The sequence below is a fragment of the Fundulus heteroclitus genome, chromosome 15, assembly GCF_011125445.2.
Source record: "Fundulus heteroclitus isolate FHET01 chromosome 15, MU-UCD_Fhet_4.1, whole genome shotgun sequence".
NCBI lineage: Eukaryota > Metazoa > Chordata > Actinopteri > Cyprinodontiformes > Fundulidae > Fundulus > Fundulus heteroclitus.
The window spans coordinates 2,298,210-2,315,830 of record NC_046375.1 but is presented as its reverse complement, the minus strand read 5'-3'; the positions used below and the strand labels follow the sequence as shown (position 1 = coordinate 2,315,830).

Here is a 17,621-nt window from a genome sequence, read left to right as displayed (position 1 = left end):
AACCAATAATTTGCCATTCTTGAATTGCCATATTTATAAAAGTGCTTTTTCTGGCATTTAGAACATCGAAATTATTTTGGTACTCAAACAAGCCTAAAACAGGAAAAACAGGAAGAGGTAAATCCAATTTAATGATAGATGGTAAGAAAAAAAAAGTCCTTTATATGCAAATATTTTGTTTGACTTTAAATAAAAAGTAAAGCTTAAAACAAATGTCTTATAATTGTGAAACCACGACTAAAGAAAGCATTTTAAATGTACCTTTTAGTCAGCTATGACCAGATGGGTCTACCGCCTGCAGTCCAAGGTCTCACCAAACAGTTCTGGGATGGTTTTGTATTTCCAGCTTCTTCTCACTGATGAATTCAGGATGAGAGGAGCTGAAAATTAACACAAGAACTTGTTATAAAGCTGCAAATTTTGCAATAAATTATTCCGTAATCAGTCTAGTTTCCTTCAAGAAACTCACTTTGAAAGTTGAAGAAAAATCTCCTTATGTTGTATATTTCCTTACAATTATCTCATAAACCAACTTCTCCTTATACCACCAACTTGTCGAACATTAAATCTGAAATGTTAAAGGAGCAAAATCACCTTCGGAATCACCAAATTATCCTCATTTTAATATATTGCATATTTATCTAAAACACTCTAAAGTAAAACATCCAAGTCAATAAAATATGCCACAGATATTAAAACTAATCCATTCACATAGAGTAATAAGTAAGACGGCACATTTCTCCAGCAATGTCTCGAGCAGAAATATAGCGACACACTCAGACAAGAAAATCTGTGTAAAAGGAGAAAGTACGAGCTCAAAATGAAATATCTGTTTCATTACTCTGAAGTGAACACGGAGAGCAGTGCAGAGAGCGGCTACTGATGCAACTCCTCCATGAAGATTGGTTACATAATAATGAAGTCAGACTGTGAAGTCTGGGGAGGAGATGATGATGATTACAGACATCCCAGAAGCAAATTTGGACTTTAAATCCTAAAATTCGCTTCTACAGTCATGCGGCAAGACTGAGTTTCCTCATAAATATCAGTGGGATGATTATCCACTTCTGGGTTTCTTAACGCTGACCCAAATGAAGATTTAAAAAGGCCCTTAGATTGGAAAACATCTCTCAGTGTACAATGTTTCCAGATACATTTAACTTTAAACAAGATTATGCTTTCAAGGGGAGCACAAAATCTGCAGACAAAGCTTACAAATCCCAATCAGTCAGGGTAGAGCTACTAATGACCTTTTCTTTTTAAACCAAACATGTCCAGATTTAATTTGAATAGGTAGAAAGGCATCAAAATATTCCTCAAAACAGCATTTAGCAAATGTTTTTGATCACAGATCTGGGAAGGTGACTACATTATACATCGTCAAAGACATGCATGCCATCCTAATGTGGACTTTAAATGATGTAAGGAAACTATTATTTTCTTCATGGTGGCCCAGCATTACAATAAACAACTTAAATGGACTGTTAAAAAAACAATGTTGTGCTTTATAGAATTTATTGGGGATTTTCTTTAAATCAAGAAGGGTCAAAAGCATATATTCATACAGGCTCCCATACATCCTCACTGATATGTTAATATTAATAAATGTCTCTTAGAAAACAGAGCTTCAACCAAAGCATCACTGGTATCTTCTGGGTGGATATGAACCATTATTTCAAGCAGAAGTGGTTCAGTTTTTTTTTAAAACTGGCTGTTTTTTTAATTATTAGAAATGAGGCTTTAAAGCATAGTGCAGAATTTTCTACTAGGGTTGGAGTCAGACGCTCTGGGAAGGACAATCCAGAAGGTTCATGTTTGTCTGCCTTGTCCATTTAAAAAGTTAATTCTGATGCATGTTTTAGACTCCTGTCCCGTAGAGTCCAAGTTTCAACCACGTGTCCAGATTTGTTCCTCTAAAACCAAAGTAAACTGGCCAGAATGAGGCGTTAACGGGCCAAGAACCACAAAGAATCAAAGCCTGCCAGAAGCTGGAAAACGGCTGAAACCCCAGAGTCCCAGCCTAGAGTAAACTCCAGCTGACAAATGGAAACCTGCTGGCTTCAATCAAAATTTCTGGCTATCCACGTCGACAACACAAAAAGGAAATGAGGTGAACTGAGTCAGTGACTGAGCTGCTGCTCCTCAATGGCGACAGCTTTGTTATTAAGGGTGACAAACGAAGAACACTGTACAGAGCTGTAAAGCACGGTGGTGGCAGCATCATGCTGAGCGGGTATTTCCTAGCATGTATGGAATAGTCAAGAAGGAAGAGTCCCTAAGTTCTTCAACTTCACCCTCTAATCAACGATAGTTATAGCTTTGACATGACTGAATGTTCCTACAGGAAACGGATGTAAATGCATTAAATATTATTTTAGGATGGCTAAAAAAAGTGAGCAACAAGTTTCTGAACACCATTCACACTGCAAAAAGGGAACTAAAAGTTAGTAAAATTTTCTTGAAATTAGTGTACTTTTCCTTGATTTGGGCAGGTAAATAAGATTATTTGCCAATGTAATCAGTATTTTGATGCCTAAAATAAGATAATTAGACATCCTGCACTTGAAATAAGATGATGGAGATCAATTGTTCCTATTTTAAGTGCAAAAATCCTATTCCATTGGCACATAGTCTTATTTACCTGCTCAAATCAAGGAAAAATACAATAATTTCAGGAAAGGTTTACTTACTTTTAGTTCCCTTTTTGCAGTGCAGAATAGTTTTCCTGTTGGTGGCTATAAAAAAAAAAAAAAAAGGATCTGACCCCAACTCTAATGGGGTGAATGCATTCATTTGTGGCTGCATGTGTAACTTTTAATCCACGTGGATAACAGAAAATCTACAAGAATTTCCCGTTTGTCCAAATTCAGTTTTTCCTTTTATTTACTAAAGTAACAAGTTAAAGGATGAAAAAAAAAGCCAACAAGATTTTAAAGTTCACGAATGCATAAAAAAAACTTTGGCTGGAGTTGTGTCAGCAAGTTTTACAGCACAGCACTCCTATAAAAATCCAACAGTTGTTTTATGTACATGAAATATAACAAGCTGCAGCAAAACTGCATCTATTGGCAGAATTCCCCAGATGATCAGACAGACCAGCGGTCTCATTTATAAAGCTTGCGTTTGCACAAAATGTAGCATGAAACTCGTGTACGTCACTTTCTACACATCAGTTGGGATCTATATAAACAAATAAACTTGATGGGAAAATGTGCGTTCCTCACAGCAACTCTGACCCAAGCGTACGTTCATTTTGGAGACGGGGGAAATTGGTGACACAGATGGTAAAGTCACTTTCACTCCATATCAGACTTTAATCACATATGGACTTCATCATAAGCCTTCAGAACCGCTGGTGACACATAACTACACATAAGCACCCTTCAAAACAATAAATAAAAGAACGCCTATACCGCCTGAAATCTGAAATAAAAGTCTGCAAAACATTTCATCGTGGTTTTCTACCATCACATTCCTCTCCCTGATGATCATCAGGGTGATTAAGTGATCAACAGATAGTTGTGAAGAGGTGTGCAATGATTACTTTATTTGCTGTAAACAGTTAAATACACTCGTGCGTAATGCTGCGCAGCGGATGCGTTAGCACGGCTGGAAACCTTATAGATGGGAGAATTAGGAGGGAACGTGGTTTCAGTGATGAATGATCAATAATGATGACTACTTCAGACTCCAAGCATTAAATTCTGCTACAGCATACAGGATGAGTGGCTACTACCCCCAGTTTATGGGTCCAAAGCCCCAGAGTCCAGAGAAAGCCCAACGTCCTCTCAGCTTCTTTAACTTTTTTTTTTGTTTTTTTGAGGGGTCTTCGTCATCCCTGGGGAAACCTTTCATTTCTCCTGGTCTCCCTCCTTCCTCTGAATGTCGATCTGAACTCACAACGTCAGAGGAATTACAACACAGAGTACATCGCCGGACGTCCATTTAAAGCCGCAATCAAGTTAAGTTCTTTTAATGTGCTCAACAAATGTGCTTTTACCTCTTATTTTCACATTTAATAAAGTCAGATTTTTCTTTTTATAGTTTTGGTTTTTGTCTGTGGTCACCATTTCACCATGATAAAAACAAATGATCAGCTGACCCATTTTTAAAACACACATTAACATGCATAAGGTGCGTTGCATCGACCATTTATGGTTGAATCTGGGCGTGTAGAGGCCAGAACCTGAAGCAGAACCAGGTATGCAAACGTTCAGGTACAGCTGTCATCTACTAAGAGAAATTGCATGCCGATAAGCATGTGCATGGTTTTATAAATCTGAATTTTATTTTTGCCGTACGCCATTTTCTTTTTCTTTGCGTACGTAAACTTTTAGTATGGATTCTACACAAAGTGAGACTATCACAATGCTAAGTGATGTTAATCACGTCTTAATGTGTGCAGTAAATGAGATCCAAAGCTGCAGATGTATGGTAAGTTTTCTGCCCCTCCATATTTTATCCGTAAACAAGGAGCTGACTGTAAAAAGCTCTGAACTGCGGGGTCACAACATATTATTGGTATCAGGCGGGTCTCAAAACTATTTATAAGGTGAATCTTATGAATGTTGTGAATAGCTATTCTTATGAATCAGAATAGAAAGTCCAGTTTGTTTATTTTTTAACCTTTTTTGATTACTTCCTCTAAAGTTCATGTATTTATACTTAATGTCTGTACGCTGTGAGGAAAGTCAAATTCCTTGATCGTGATTAATTCTGATTTTGTTTGCAGAGATTTGAGTTCCCCAAAATCTGCCCAATTCATTTTTACTCACTAACGATAAACCATTTTTTTTAATGTATGTATGGATATAAAATAAATGAACAGCGCAAATTAGAAGCATAACGTTCAACATGTTTGTCTCTTTTGGTCAAACAACGTTTATGACTGAAACTGGTGCAGAATGCTGGGCCATCAGCTCTCGCATTTGTTTGTTCCTCTGTCCCAATCCTCACTGATTTCTAGTAATTTACTTTCCTCCCTTTCTATTAACCAGCTCTGAAAAGTTCACTTTCCCTCCCTGGTATCGACCCGACGGTCCGTTAACGAGACAAAGGCGAGAGGTGTGAGGCGTTTTCTGAGAGTAAATACAGCACTGAGCAACCTGAGAGTGAACCCTTAAAGAGGCGCTCGCTGCATTTATTCCAAAACAGTCTCCCCCCTTTTATTAGTGTGCATTCATTTGTCAGGTTGTTTTGCCTGAAAGCCTGAAGCTACTCTCTCTTACAAGACAAATGAACCAACAGTTTGTGACTATAACACCACAACAGAATGACCCAAAGCTGAACTCTTTCAATGATTAAAGAAACAGAAACAATATGTGATCTCTCACGTTGTTTTTTTTTTCTCTGCACAGAATTCAAAGGAGGAACAATATCTATAAACCAGTGTATAGGATACAAAAAGCTCTTGCAAAAAAAAAAAAACACAAAGAGATATAGGTCATATGACAAATAAGGAAACAGAGCAATTAAGTTTGTTTCAGTGATGAGAGCTCACAGCACAAAGCAGCCACTTAAAACACAGCAAAAATAAAAACATTTCCTCTAAAAACTACCTCAGAAACTGCATTAGTGGACAACTGCAGTCTGCTCCGCCGTTCCCGGAGTGTAAGATGAATTTCCCAGGAGATTAAGGCAAATTAATTATGAATTACCCAACACTCAGATGACACACTTGTGCACTGCTGGGAAAACGTTTGATCACACACACCGGTGGCTGCTGGGAAGCATGCGGCTTTATTTCATTCTCTCTCAACAGGACAGTGGCCAAACAAGACTATAACTGGCTGTTCTCTATCTGAACCAGAGCAGAACTGGGCCCAAATCTTACAGAGAAAATGACACACTCACATTAGATCAGTCTAAGTAAGGCAACACTAGCAAGTTTAAGAAGTATGGGAAGACATACCGTATTTTTCAGACCGTAAGGCGTTTTAAATATTCTTCCCAAGTGTGTAATATCCCTCCTTCACGTCCACAGCTCTCTATCGGGAGGACAGAGTAGTTGGACTACACTGCCCTGTTTCTAACATAAAGGCAAAATAAATTTTACTTTTATGTTGAATTAACTTACTAGGTTTATTGTTGCTAGCACATACTCCTAAAGGCTCCTACACTGCAAAAACGGATCTAAAAATAAGTAAAAATGTTCTTAAAATTTGTGTTTTTGTCCTAGATTTGAGCAGGTAAATAAGATTATCTGCCAATGGAATGAGTATTTTTACCCCTAAAATAAGAAAATTAGATATACTGCACTTGAAATAAGACGATGGAGATGAATTGTTCCTATTTTAAGTGCAAAAATCCTATTCTATTGGCAGATCATCTTATTTACCTGCTCAAATCAAGGAAAAATACACTCATTTCAGAACATTTTACTTATTTTAAGTTCCATTTTTTGCAGTGTACATACTCGGGCGTACTGCGCGCATACTGTGAGCTTGGCTGACTCCACGCTGACTCTTTGAAGACGTCGTACTTACACATTTTAAGAGATTTGTGAGTGCATTGAACCACAATTTTAATCATATATAAAGCGTGCCGAATAATAAGGCGCACCATCGATGTTTGAGAAGATTTAAGGTTTTTAAGTGTGCCTTATAGTTCAGAAGATACGATAGTTTTTAAAGGGTTTCTGGCACAGAGAACCTATCAGCTAAAACAATGGGGTCCTGCTTGGATGCAGCTCCTCTGCCTTGGAAACCCATTCCATGAAGCTCTGTTCTTGAGCTAATTTGAAGGCCATATGAGGTTTGGAGGTCAGCGACGACTGACTCTGCAGAAACTCGGCATCCTCTGCTCCGTCAGAAAACGTGATCTACCACTCAGTGGCAGAATCACCGTCACGTCCACTCTGTTATATCATGACTGGACTTGTTGCGCTGGTGGCATCCTATCACAGAACCAGGGTGGAGTACATTGAGCTCAGAGCGACCCATTGTTCAACAAATGCTAATAGAAACAGTCTGCAGGCCTACACTGCAAAAACAGAACTAAAAATAAGTAACATTTTCTTGAAACTAGTGTATTTGCCCTTGATTTCAGCAGGTAAATAAGATTATCTGCCAATGGAAAGAGTCATTTTAACCCTAAAATATGATAATTAGATATACTGCACTTCAAATAGGTTGATGGAGATGAATTCTTCCTATTCTAAGTGCAAAAATCCATTATTCCATTGGCAGATTATCTTATTTACCTACTTAAATAAAGTACTAATACATTAATTTCAAGAAAATTTTAACTTATTTTAGTTCTGTTTTTGCAGTTTAGGTGCCTGATTTTATACAGATGTGGCCATGAAATTGATTGCAGCACCTGGTGTGGATTATTTGGATCTGAGAACAAATATATGCCTCGAAGAAGTGTTTGAGCTGTATTAAATGAAGCATCTAGCATTTTTTTAGTATCAGTATACAGTTTGAATTATTCAAATCATGACAACCCTTAAACACAATCTTATTTAAAAATGTTCCATATTACAATGGATTCTATAAATTATTTTTAGGATTTGTTTTGCTTTAGTCCTCTTACGGCATGAATTCATCGAGCGTTCCATTTGTCCTCTGTCATCACAATTATCGACCTCCGGGTTGGAAAATTTAACTGGAACGGCTCCTAAAGTCGGTATTACGAGTTGGAAACCCGTCCCAACAGGATGGTACCTGACTTCTGTATTCATGATGGCTGCTTCCCACAGCAACATTGAGTAAAACCTCATACTTTGACTGTTTGTAGCAACTCTCTATTATTTTTGTGACATTTAGTCAGTCATACAGGTTCTACCTTTCAGTGTTCATCAGACGTAATGTTTCAGCTGTTTATTTGCACAAAATACCGCCTAGAACAGCAGTAGTATTGTTATTGTTTTAGCAACATTGTGAGCATCCATTTTTTTTCTTCTGTTTTTTTACTAGCCAACCAGGGAAACTGGGACGCAAAAAGGCGGAGATGACGATGTAATCTGCGACTCGTTGGTACCGACCTCCACGGCTAAAGGAACGCACCAATAATCAAGAATCTGTTTCAGGATGAAAACTTAAAATATCCAAAAGCATGGAAAAGAAAGTGGAGGGAGATTAGGACCTAATATGGTATCTGTAATTTCTTTAAACAGTAAATATATATTAATTTTCTACTAGTTGCAAAATGCCATGGGTGAGAGCCCATCTTGTCCCAGGCTCAAGCAAAGCAGTCAACTGGCATCACCATTGGTATAAAAAATCTAGCACCTAGACTAGCAAACCATTTCTATACACATTTGTGAAATAATGGGTCAGGTTGGAGTGATTAATCATGCCTCTGTGTGGCAATCCAACGGACCAGTCTGGGTTTGGTAGTTGCCAGGAGAAAAGCACCTGCTTGGCTTAATTTTGTCAGATTTAAAGTTTGACGCAAAGTTTTTATTTTTTCAGTTTGGGTCTCGTCTCCTTAGTACTAGTGAAAGAAATTCGTCACACTTCTGCATTTCAAGACAATTTCATGCCTCAAACTTTAAAAGGAAGAATGTGGGGATGGACCTTTCTAACGTCACTGCACTCTTCCGCACAAACCAATATGCATTTTGTAAATTCATCAGGGAGAGAGAGTTATGTGAGGAAGAATGTGACCGGCCTGCAGAGTTCTGTTCTCAACCAGACAGAGCACCTTTGGGGGGGAATCGGACCAAAAACTGCTTCCGGTCCAAAATCAGTGTCTAACTTCACAAATGCTCTCTTGTTAAAACAATAAACTCACTTCTAAACCTGTGGAATGTTTCCCTAGATAAAAAACGGTGGGCCTCTGGATTTATGAATACTTTTGGCAACACAGTATGCTTCTGTGTCTAGATAGGTGTAGAAAAACAAAGTATTTATGGACCAAAGTTATTTATATACTCTATTTTCTATCCTGGTTACAAGTGGCATCTCTCCATCCATCTGTCTGTTCATCCACTTATACATCCATCCATCTTTCTGCCCGAGTCCATCCATCCATCCACGCATCTGTTCATGTCTCCATCCATCATCTGTGCACACATCTCCTTACAATCTGTGGCGTTTGCAGGTTATTGTAGAAATCCCTTATAGAAAAGGTTTGCGTTTTTATTATTAAACATCCGAATTCAAGAAATTTAAATCTGGAAAAACATGGCGTTTTGATTTGAAAAATATGTAGGAAACTTTTTTTATATATATAAAAAGTTGACAGACCAATTGAGGCTTCCAAGTTAAAGACATTTCTTAGACAACAATAAAAAATGCAAAGCAACACTAAAATGCAATAAATTCAAGGCAAAGTTTCAGTGCTGCAACATTATGTGGATGGAGACACAATGAAAACCGAAGTAAAAACCACTGCAACTAAGCCAAACAGTTTTACTCACCACTGATGTCCCAAATAAAATCCACCCAGCTGGATAAACGTGTCAATAATGTGTCTACATGTCTGTAAGAGTCTTGTGAATGTTGCATTTTGCATATTAGGTAAAATCCTGCCACTGTTGGCTTGGTGGTCGTGCTGCAACGTCTGGATCAGCCTGATTGTGTAAACTGGCTGCACCTGTGACTGTGCTTTCAGGAGAGCTCAGCACTGTGACTGTGAAAGACTTTACACAGAATGACCCGACACAGGTTGTAGTTAAAAAAAAAAAAAACAGCAAAATGTTCCCACTACAGAGTTTCTGTATTTATTTATTGCATTATTGTAATTCTGTGATAACATTTTAAGGCAAGGCACATTTATTTGTATAGCACATTTCAGTACAAAGACAATGCAAAGTGCTTTACATGATTAAAATATAGGGAAAAAAACAGAATAAAAGCAAGTTGGAATAAAATGTAGAAACAAAATAGCATGGGAGAATAGAACCTAGAAGCATATATTAAAAACAGTTGGACTAGAAAGTTGACGTAATTATATTTAAAACAGTTTAACTAGAACAGTCAAAGGCACTCCTAAACAAATGTGTTTTTAATCTTAATTAAAAAAAAAAGAAAAGTAAATAAAACAGAATAAAAGCAAGTAGGGATCGAATGTAGAAACAAAAAAAGAACATTAAAAACAGTAGAACAGTTTAACTAGAACAGTCAAAGGCAATTTTAAACAAATGTGTTTTTAATCTTGAATACATTCATTTCAAGAAAATTTGACTTATTTTTGGTTCTCTTTTTGCAGTGTATCCGTGCTTTTAACCGATCAACATCAACTGTTCGCTTACTGCCTTCTACAACGTTCATGCTACGTGTCAGATTTTAAAGTTTCTGCAATTAGGTTCATACAGAACAGGAGACAGCTCGTTGAAAACAGGTTAAAACATATTCGAAAAAGTTTAAGTAGAAAAAAAAAAGATGATTGTTAGAGACGTACAAAGCCTCGTCATTTAGGTGTCTTGTTTCCTCGTTTTACAGCGATGTTAACCACAGATGAGGCATCTCTATATTTAAGCACCTTTTGTGCTTCTAGTTGTGAAACAGAAGCAGTTTGAATATTCTGCAGCAGCTCGGGAACAGAAAACCCCTCATTTAGCTCTCCAAGTTATGGACACAACCAGTAATTTGGCTGCATTAATTAGTCACACAGAGAAAGAAGGGCTGTTTGTGAGTGTTCATGGATTTTCAGAGACAGAAAAAAGAGAGCTCGGCTGATGCAGAGGCTGACACTTGGAGCTTGAACCACAGATTATTAGACAGTGTTTAATTAATGGGACTGGTCCAGAGTCCTCCAAGCCAGGCAATCATTACACTTCTTCTTTAAAGCGCAAAATGTTTTATTTTATTGTATTTTTATTTTATTGTATTCTTTTTTTCCCTAGCTTATTTGTGCAGCTTGTTTTATTGATATGAAGGAGTAACTTATTTCATGTAGGTACGTGAGAAGCAATATAACAAAAACAAGAGAATGTGCCTTTAATGGGAAATCATTTCATAGTTAAACCCATAATTCTGAACCCTAGCAAAGATCTCAGGAGTGGGGAGAGGTTTGCTCTACGTAGGGGTTGTCAAAAGTAGCTTCAATTTACTTTGAGTCACATTTAGTAAACCCCTTTTTTTTTTCCATCAAAAGCCCGGGGATTTAAATACCTAGGATTTTATTCACCCAGGTCAAAGGAATTCCTGGTAATTTGTGTGCTTTGTTTCCACTGCTCTGAAGGGCCTTAGAAAAGTGTATTTAAAATCAGTATAATGATGTTTAAGGAAGCTGTGAAGAAAATTGCACTTCACCTCCAGTCCAGCAGGTAGTGGTAATAAACAACAGACATTGTTGGGGTAAGTGGAGCCCGAACTGTTGCTTGGTTTTAGTTTTTATTTATTCTTTGGGAAAATCCAGCTGTTGCACCCTCAGGCATGTGTTAAAGACAAACAATTTATTAATTTCCCAGTTTACTCTCTGGCTTTCCAATAAGGTATTAAAGTTAAAGTTAAATAAAAACCTGTTATGAAGATAAACTTTGATCTTAGCCAAACCAATTTGCTCAGTAACAAATGCAACACTGAAATAAATCAGCATGAGCAGTTAGATCTCAGCTGACAAATTATTTATTTTTATTTTCCCGTCAGTGTGGAAAGCTAGTGGGAGTTTAAAAACGAGGTGCAGGGCGTTTTCTGCAGGTATAGCAAGCCCCGGCAGCCCGGTGAGCTGACAGCAGGCGAGGCGAGCAGGTTGCTAGCACAGCGGGAACAGACATGTCCACAATACGTCGGAACCCTTTTGCAATTAAAGCAGCACTGTGTAAGTTTTGACCCTAATATTAGCTTAATTTGAGATGCATGAAATGATCTTTCAGCTGGATATTTAGCACCTGTCGCGTATGGATGCTCAGTGCAAGCTGCTCTTCTGAAAAACTCACCTGTGTAACATAAGAGGTGCAGATCCAACTCTGAGTGGGTCATGTGACCTACAGCGCCGTTTTACGGCAGTCTGAGCTAAACTTACACGCTTCTACTTTTCTCATCCTAGAGTCAAAGTGTGTCATTACCTTTGTTATTATAACAAAATACAATAGTTCAAAAACCTGCATGTCAGCTCTTCTCGTCTGTTGGAGTTCCTGCAGCCTTTCATAGTCAGGCACCTGGAGCTTCTCCTCCCTCCACCTCTCCCCTGGCTGTTCCTCTTCCTCTCCCCCTCTCCCTTTCAATGGAAGACTCCAAGTATAATCTAGAGGGGTGAATTTGGCCTTTGCTTTACAAATAACTCCATGGCTTCTCAATCTGCTGGTCCAAAGGGGTCTGCCATCAGATCCAAAACACAGAGAGAGACTTGTTTCATTTTGTGACAGTGCAGTATTGCTACTGCCGACCTAAAAGTTAAAGGTCTAATGCCCCCTAGTGGATAAATGTTACACGGTGCTTCTTTAAGTGAAGTAACATTCTCACCTAAAAACATTAAATAAAAAAAGATTTTGTGTCACAAAGCTTTTGCTGCTTTCCGTCATTCCTCTTTGATTTAAACAATCCGCTTCGACTCTGCCTCCTTAATTAGTCTGGTCAATTTTTATAAAAACATATGGAGGGCTTTCAAAGTCCCACCTGATGGCTGAACATCCCTGCAATGGACAAGGGGCTATTTATTTATGAAGCACAATTAGCCAAAGACTGAAAGAGGTCATCACAAATATCCAGGCGTCATATTCTGTGTAAGCTTTTTTTTGTAATAAAAATACACGTGGAATTTATTTACTGTAAAATAGAAATAAAAGCTATGGACCCAAAGCTACCAATTAAGCTTGTTTCAACAACCCTGAACACAGACAGAGGGTTTTTTTCTGTCAGCCACCCTGAATTGACAGCAGCATACTTTTCGTCTTCTCTTCACTCAATCCTTTTTAGAAAATAGAAAGAAGGGTCCCGCATGAAGCTCTTGACGCATCAAGCACTTCAGAAGCACACTCACACAAACTGCTGCTAACCATCTTGGATTATAAATTCTCCAGGCTTTCTCTGACTGCCACACAGCACGATATCAGTAATTACTGGTGGGGAGTCCAAGTAGACAGAGGGATTTTAAGCAAACAGAGCTTCAGGACTGTGATCCATGTCGACTTGAGAGCAAACCAGTTTAAGAGGCAAAATACAGGACAGAAACAGAGACATGATACATATAGTCAAAGATTTTCTTTGTTTATATTTCCAGTTTTACTTGTAAGCAGATATTCTGGAAAACATATTCGAGATTTACTGATTTGATCTTTACTAATCTTAGTGCTTCGGAATGTTGACCGAATGTCTTGTTTTGTAAAAAAAAATGGATGCAGAGAAGCTCACATTGGTTTTATGGGCTGTGCTGATAAAACAGACATGCTAGCAGGAGCCCCGGGGGTCCGCGAACCACGGGTTGGGGGTCCTTGAAACGCCTGTTGTCGGGCCTGAGGAGGCACTACTGAGGATGCGTCGGTGTTGAGCTAAGTAACACTATGGACAAATATTTAACTCTGTCCACTTCATCTTGTAAGGCAAAAGCCAAATCAGCTAAAATTAGGAAGTATCACAACAGTTACATCAAGTTTGGCTTTATCGAGAATGAGGATCTAATCTCCACCAAATCTCTAATATTTGCCATATGTATGTATATTTTTAAAAAATATACATACTTCCTAATGTATTTAACAGTACAAAAGACTGTTTATAAATATTAACAGCATGAGGAATCTAAAGGGGTCCGTGGAAACATTTCACCGCTGCTAAGGGGTCCCTGGCCATGAAAGGTTTGAGAACCCTGATCTAAGAGACGATAATGAATCAGTTAAAAAAAAAGAGCCAGAAGACCACATGCAAACACATCAGAAAGAGTTTGTTTTCCAAATAATTTGCTGCTGTTAAATATACCCAGGGTTAAAAAATATCTGGCGCTCAGCTCATATCTGTCCATATTTTAGTCATTTTCTTAAACCTAGAACTTATCGATTGAGTTGTAAAAACTCTTCAGCTTCCTAGTCTTAAAGGGGCCCTGACAACAAATATTATTCTGAGGTTTTGAGGGTATAACATGATCCACTGTGCACCGATGAGGCCGTGTGAATGTCAAAAGTGAATACCAAAGGACTGGCTCAGGGCTGGTCAGCTTTCTTCTTCCAGAAACGCATTTGTGAGGTCATACACTGATATGGCACGAGAAGGCCTGGCTCTCAGTCTCCGTTCTAATTCATCCCAAAGGTATTCTATCGGGTTCAGGTCAGGACTCTGTGCAGACCAGTTAAGTTCATCCACACTAGACTCTGCCGTCCATGTGTTTAGGTCATTCCAGCGTCTACTACCCTGCTTTCAAATATGGCTGGAGCTTCTGACCCTTGAAAAACAACTGTTTTGCACAGCTTCCTGCATGTGCTGGCACTCTGTAACTCCAGGGTACTTAATTTGGCAACGTGATTCAGCCTTAGTTTGTGAAATACCGCGATAAAAACTTAAAAAGCATAAAATTATGTTTCATCTGTTGGGTTTCTGCATTGTTCTTAGCAAGTAGAAATTCAGCTTCAGAACCAATCTCAGCCTAAAATGGTGATCTGCGCTGTGTGATCTACTTTCATTAGTTATCCTCAGTTATCGCTACCATAAGCTGTAGAAAATGTGGACAAGGTTGCTCTCTTTGCGTTTACTTTCCTTGGCTGCTATGCCAGCCTTGAGTAGGAGAGACCCATCCAAGATGGCGGCGCTGCAGCATGTGCTCCAGCCCATAATGAGGCGTCTACATATATAATGTCTATGATTACTGCAACCAACCCTTTTACTGAGGAGGGACATTTGGCCAGACAAAACAAGCTGACATAATTTTTATTACATGCTTTGGAGACTTTACATATGCAGAAATTTCAACTACATTAAATGGTTTATACAGTGATGTCTTTGCATCTTTAACACTTTCCTCAGTTTTGGAAACTACTTTCTAAATTCTGTAGGAGAAACCTAATAAATCCAGGCATCAACCTGCAAGTTCCTGAAAGTAGCAGCAAGTTCTGGGAAAATAACCTTTACCTTCAAAGAAAATGCCATGAAAGTAATCTGGAAGATCCTGAAACTGACCTGCAATTTCCTGGATAATACGCTGCAAGGTTTGACTCTCATCAAGGACTGTGATTTTCAGAAAGTTATACATAGCTGCTTCAAAATACTGCAGGTTGTGGTGAGTACCTGAACGTTTTTGGAAATTGTTAAGTAAGTTTCCTAGGAAGGAAAGAAGGACTAAGGAACGGAGCAGGGACTGAAGGAGGGAAAGTGAGGGATGGAGAAAGGGAAGAAAGGACAGACAAGGAGGGAGGAAGGGATGACAACCTTCAGATAATGAGATAGAGAATAAATAGAAATAGGACTGACACAAAAACTGGTTGTTTATCGTTTCTAAGTCTCAGCAGGATAATTCATGCTTGAAGTGAATTTCTCAGTTTTCTCATTTAAGTTTGTCTGCTCTCACAAAGTGCTTCAAAATACCGAGGAACTGACCTTGAACAAGCTGCGCCGGTGGCAAACTAACTGCTGGGATGCACTCAGTGTCACGTTAGGGATTAACATTATATCCCATGACACCCCGTTCTACCTTATAGGCATGATTAAAAGGAGAGATGAATAATATTTCCTATGGAGGGTAACTGAATGAGAGCTGTTGAGTGAGGATTAAAAACAAACTTGTACAGCATTAAAAGCCAAAAGACGGAATTATGGAATCAAAACAATCCAAGGGCACATTCCTCATTTTCAGCGATTTAATTAGCATAAAAATACTCAGCGCCCACGGCACAAATTATAACCATAGTTCAGACATTCTGAACAGATATTGAAAACAAGTAACGTTTCCTCTTTAAGTACGCACCGACACATGCATAATGTTTTTAATAATGTCTAGGATTTCCTTAAATCAGCAGGTGTCCCCTCTAATGCATTCAAAACTTTAATCCAGAACCATATTTAGACCGCAATTTATAGAAGGTTTCATTATTGTATAAAGAGTTTGCTGCAAACCACAACTTCCCCACTAGGTGTCACTAACTTCAACACAAAGGACTTCAGACCGCTCATTTATCTAGCGTAGATTATCTTTAGATACCCATCTTTAAAATACCACATGGTAAAATGGGAATAAAATAGTAAATATCACATAAAATGCAGAAGTAGCTTAATGTATTACATGTGTAGAATATCAGAAGAAAGAAGGAGTGAGTTTTCCCTTTGCTCCGATATGTTTTTCATGTTCAAACTGTGCAATAATCCTAACCTGAACTGACTAAACTAAACTGCACTAAGGTTTACAGCAGGAATTGGGTCAGACTTGCTTCACACACACATTTCAAAGATGCAAAACCTTTTGAGACCCTTACAAAGTTTGCCTTTCAGCTCCAAGGTTTGGACTCATTTAAACTTGAAAGACAACTTTGGACCTATAAATTATAAAACCCTAGCATCACACAGGTGGGACATAATATATATTACCAGAGGAACACACAATAGGAGACGCATCAATGGTATTTATATCTATATTAAACACTAAGCTGCACATCATTTCCAAAACAATTTAAAAAGTCATTTTAAAGTAATTAATGATTTACCTTTGGTGTTTTGTTTGCTTTTGTGCCTCGGTGGTCCGTCAATAACAGTTTAGACAATACAAACTTTTCTAATATAATTAAAAGCCTCACTAGGAACTATCTGCTCAGCGTTTTATTGCTGAGGGAGCTTTCAGAGCTGCACAGTATTTTAAACTCTATTCTTGAATTTTTTTTATTATAGGTACATGTTTCTCTGATGTCTTGAGAGCACTTGAGTAGATTTGTTAGATATGTGCTATAAACGTTATAGTTAGAGTCTTTGTGAAATGTAAAGCAATTAATGTGTTCATAGTTGAACAGGTGATGGGAGAAATCTGTATGAAACATCAGTGAAAGCATAGATCTAGTCAACTTTTACAACAACAACAATGTTCCCACAGCAGCAGGAAACATGGTTTTAACTTTGTTCTCAAAGATTCTGTAACTACAGCGCAGCCAATTTGCCAATTAAGGAGTTCTGATTTCCATATACTTCAGTATCTGGAGTCAGACAACAGAACAACTTTGATGCAGTGACTGAAACGTGGCCAATTAGGACTCCATAGTAACCAAAGGCTAATAACATGGCATCTCCTTTCATTTACTGCACTAGTATGCTAAAATGTAGATTTTTTTTAAAACAACAACATCAAAGAGTATATATATGTTTAAGCATGTAAAATAAAACCATAGGGATTTAAGGTCAGAAGTATATTTTTCTGACTCTATGTGACTTTATACCATGTCCCAGCTGCCTTGGAAGTCCATCCAGATCCTAACTCAGTTTCAGTTTTTGAGGGTTGAGTTTTTGTGCTCAATACCAAGATTAGATAAAATTAGTAGAGACAGCCACTAATGTCTTTCTTGAGATTTTGTGCAAAAGTTCAAGTGGATTTTAGGTTTTTTTCCTTGTTTAATAAAGGCTAGATTCCACCTATGTTTGAAAAACCCAAGTGTGAAACAAATGCACCATTTTATTATTTTATGTGCATATTGTATCAGCCACTTCTGCTTAACTTCTAGTTTTATTCATTCAATGCTCAAACCAAAGAAAGCTGGTGTAGAACCTTTGGTCCTGTCTCAAACCCTCCATTTCTCTTTATGATTAATAATAAAGCAACAACAAAGA

General features: G+C 38.0%; 1 long non-coding RNA gene across 1 annotated transcript; it reads right to left on the bottom strand.

The window, feature by feature from the left end:
• Window positions 1-267: 267 nt before the first annotated feature.
• Window positions 268-9,543, bottom strand: LOC118566109. Its single transcript, XR_004932805.1, has 3 exons — window positions 9,368-9,543; window positions 470-568; window positions 268-380 (listed from the first exon to the last, which is right to left on the bottom strand). It is a non-coding gene; the product is annotated as an uncharacterized LOC118566109 (long non-coding RNA).
• Window positions 9,544-17,621: the final 8,078 nt, after the last annotated feature.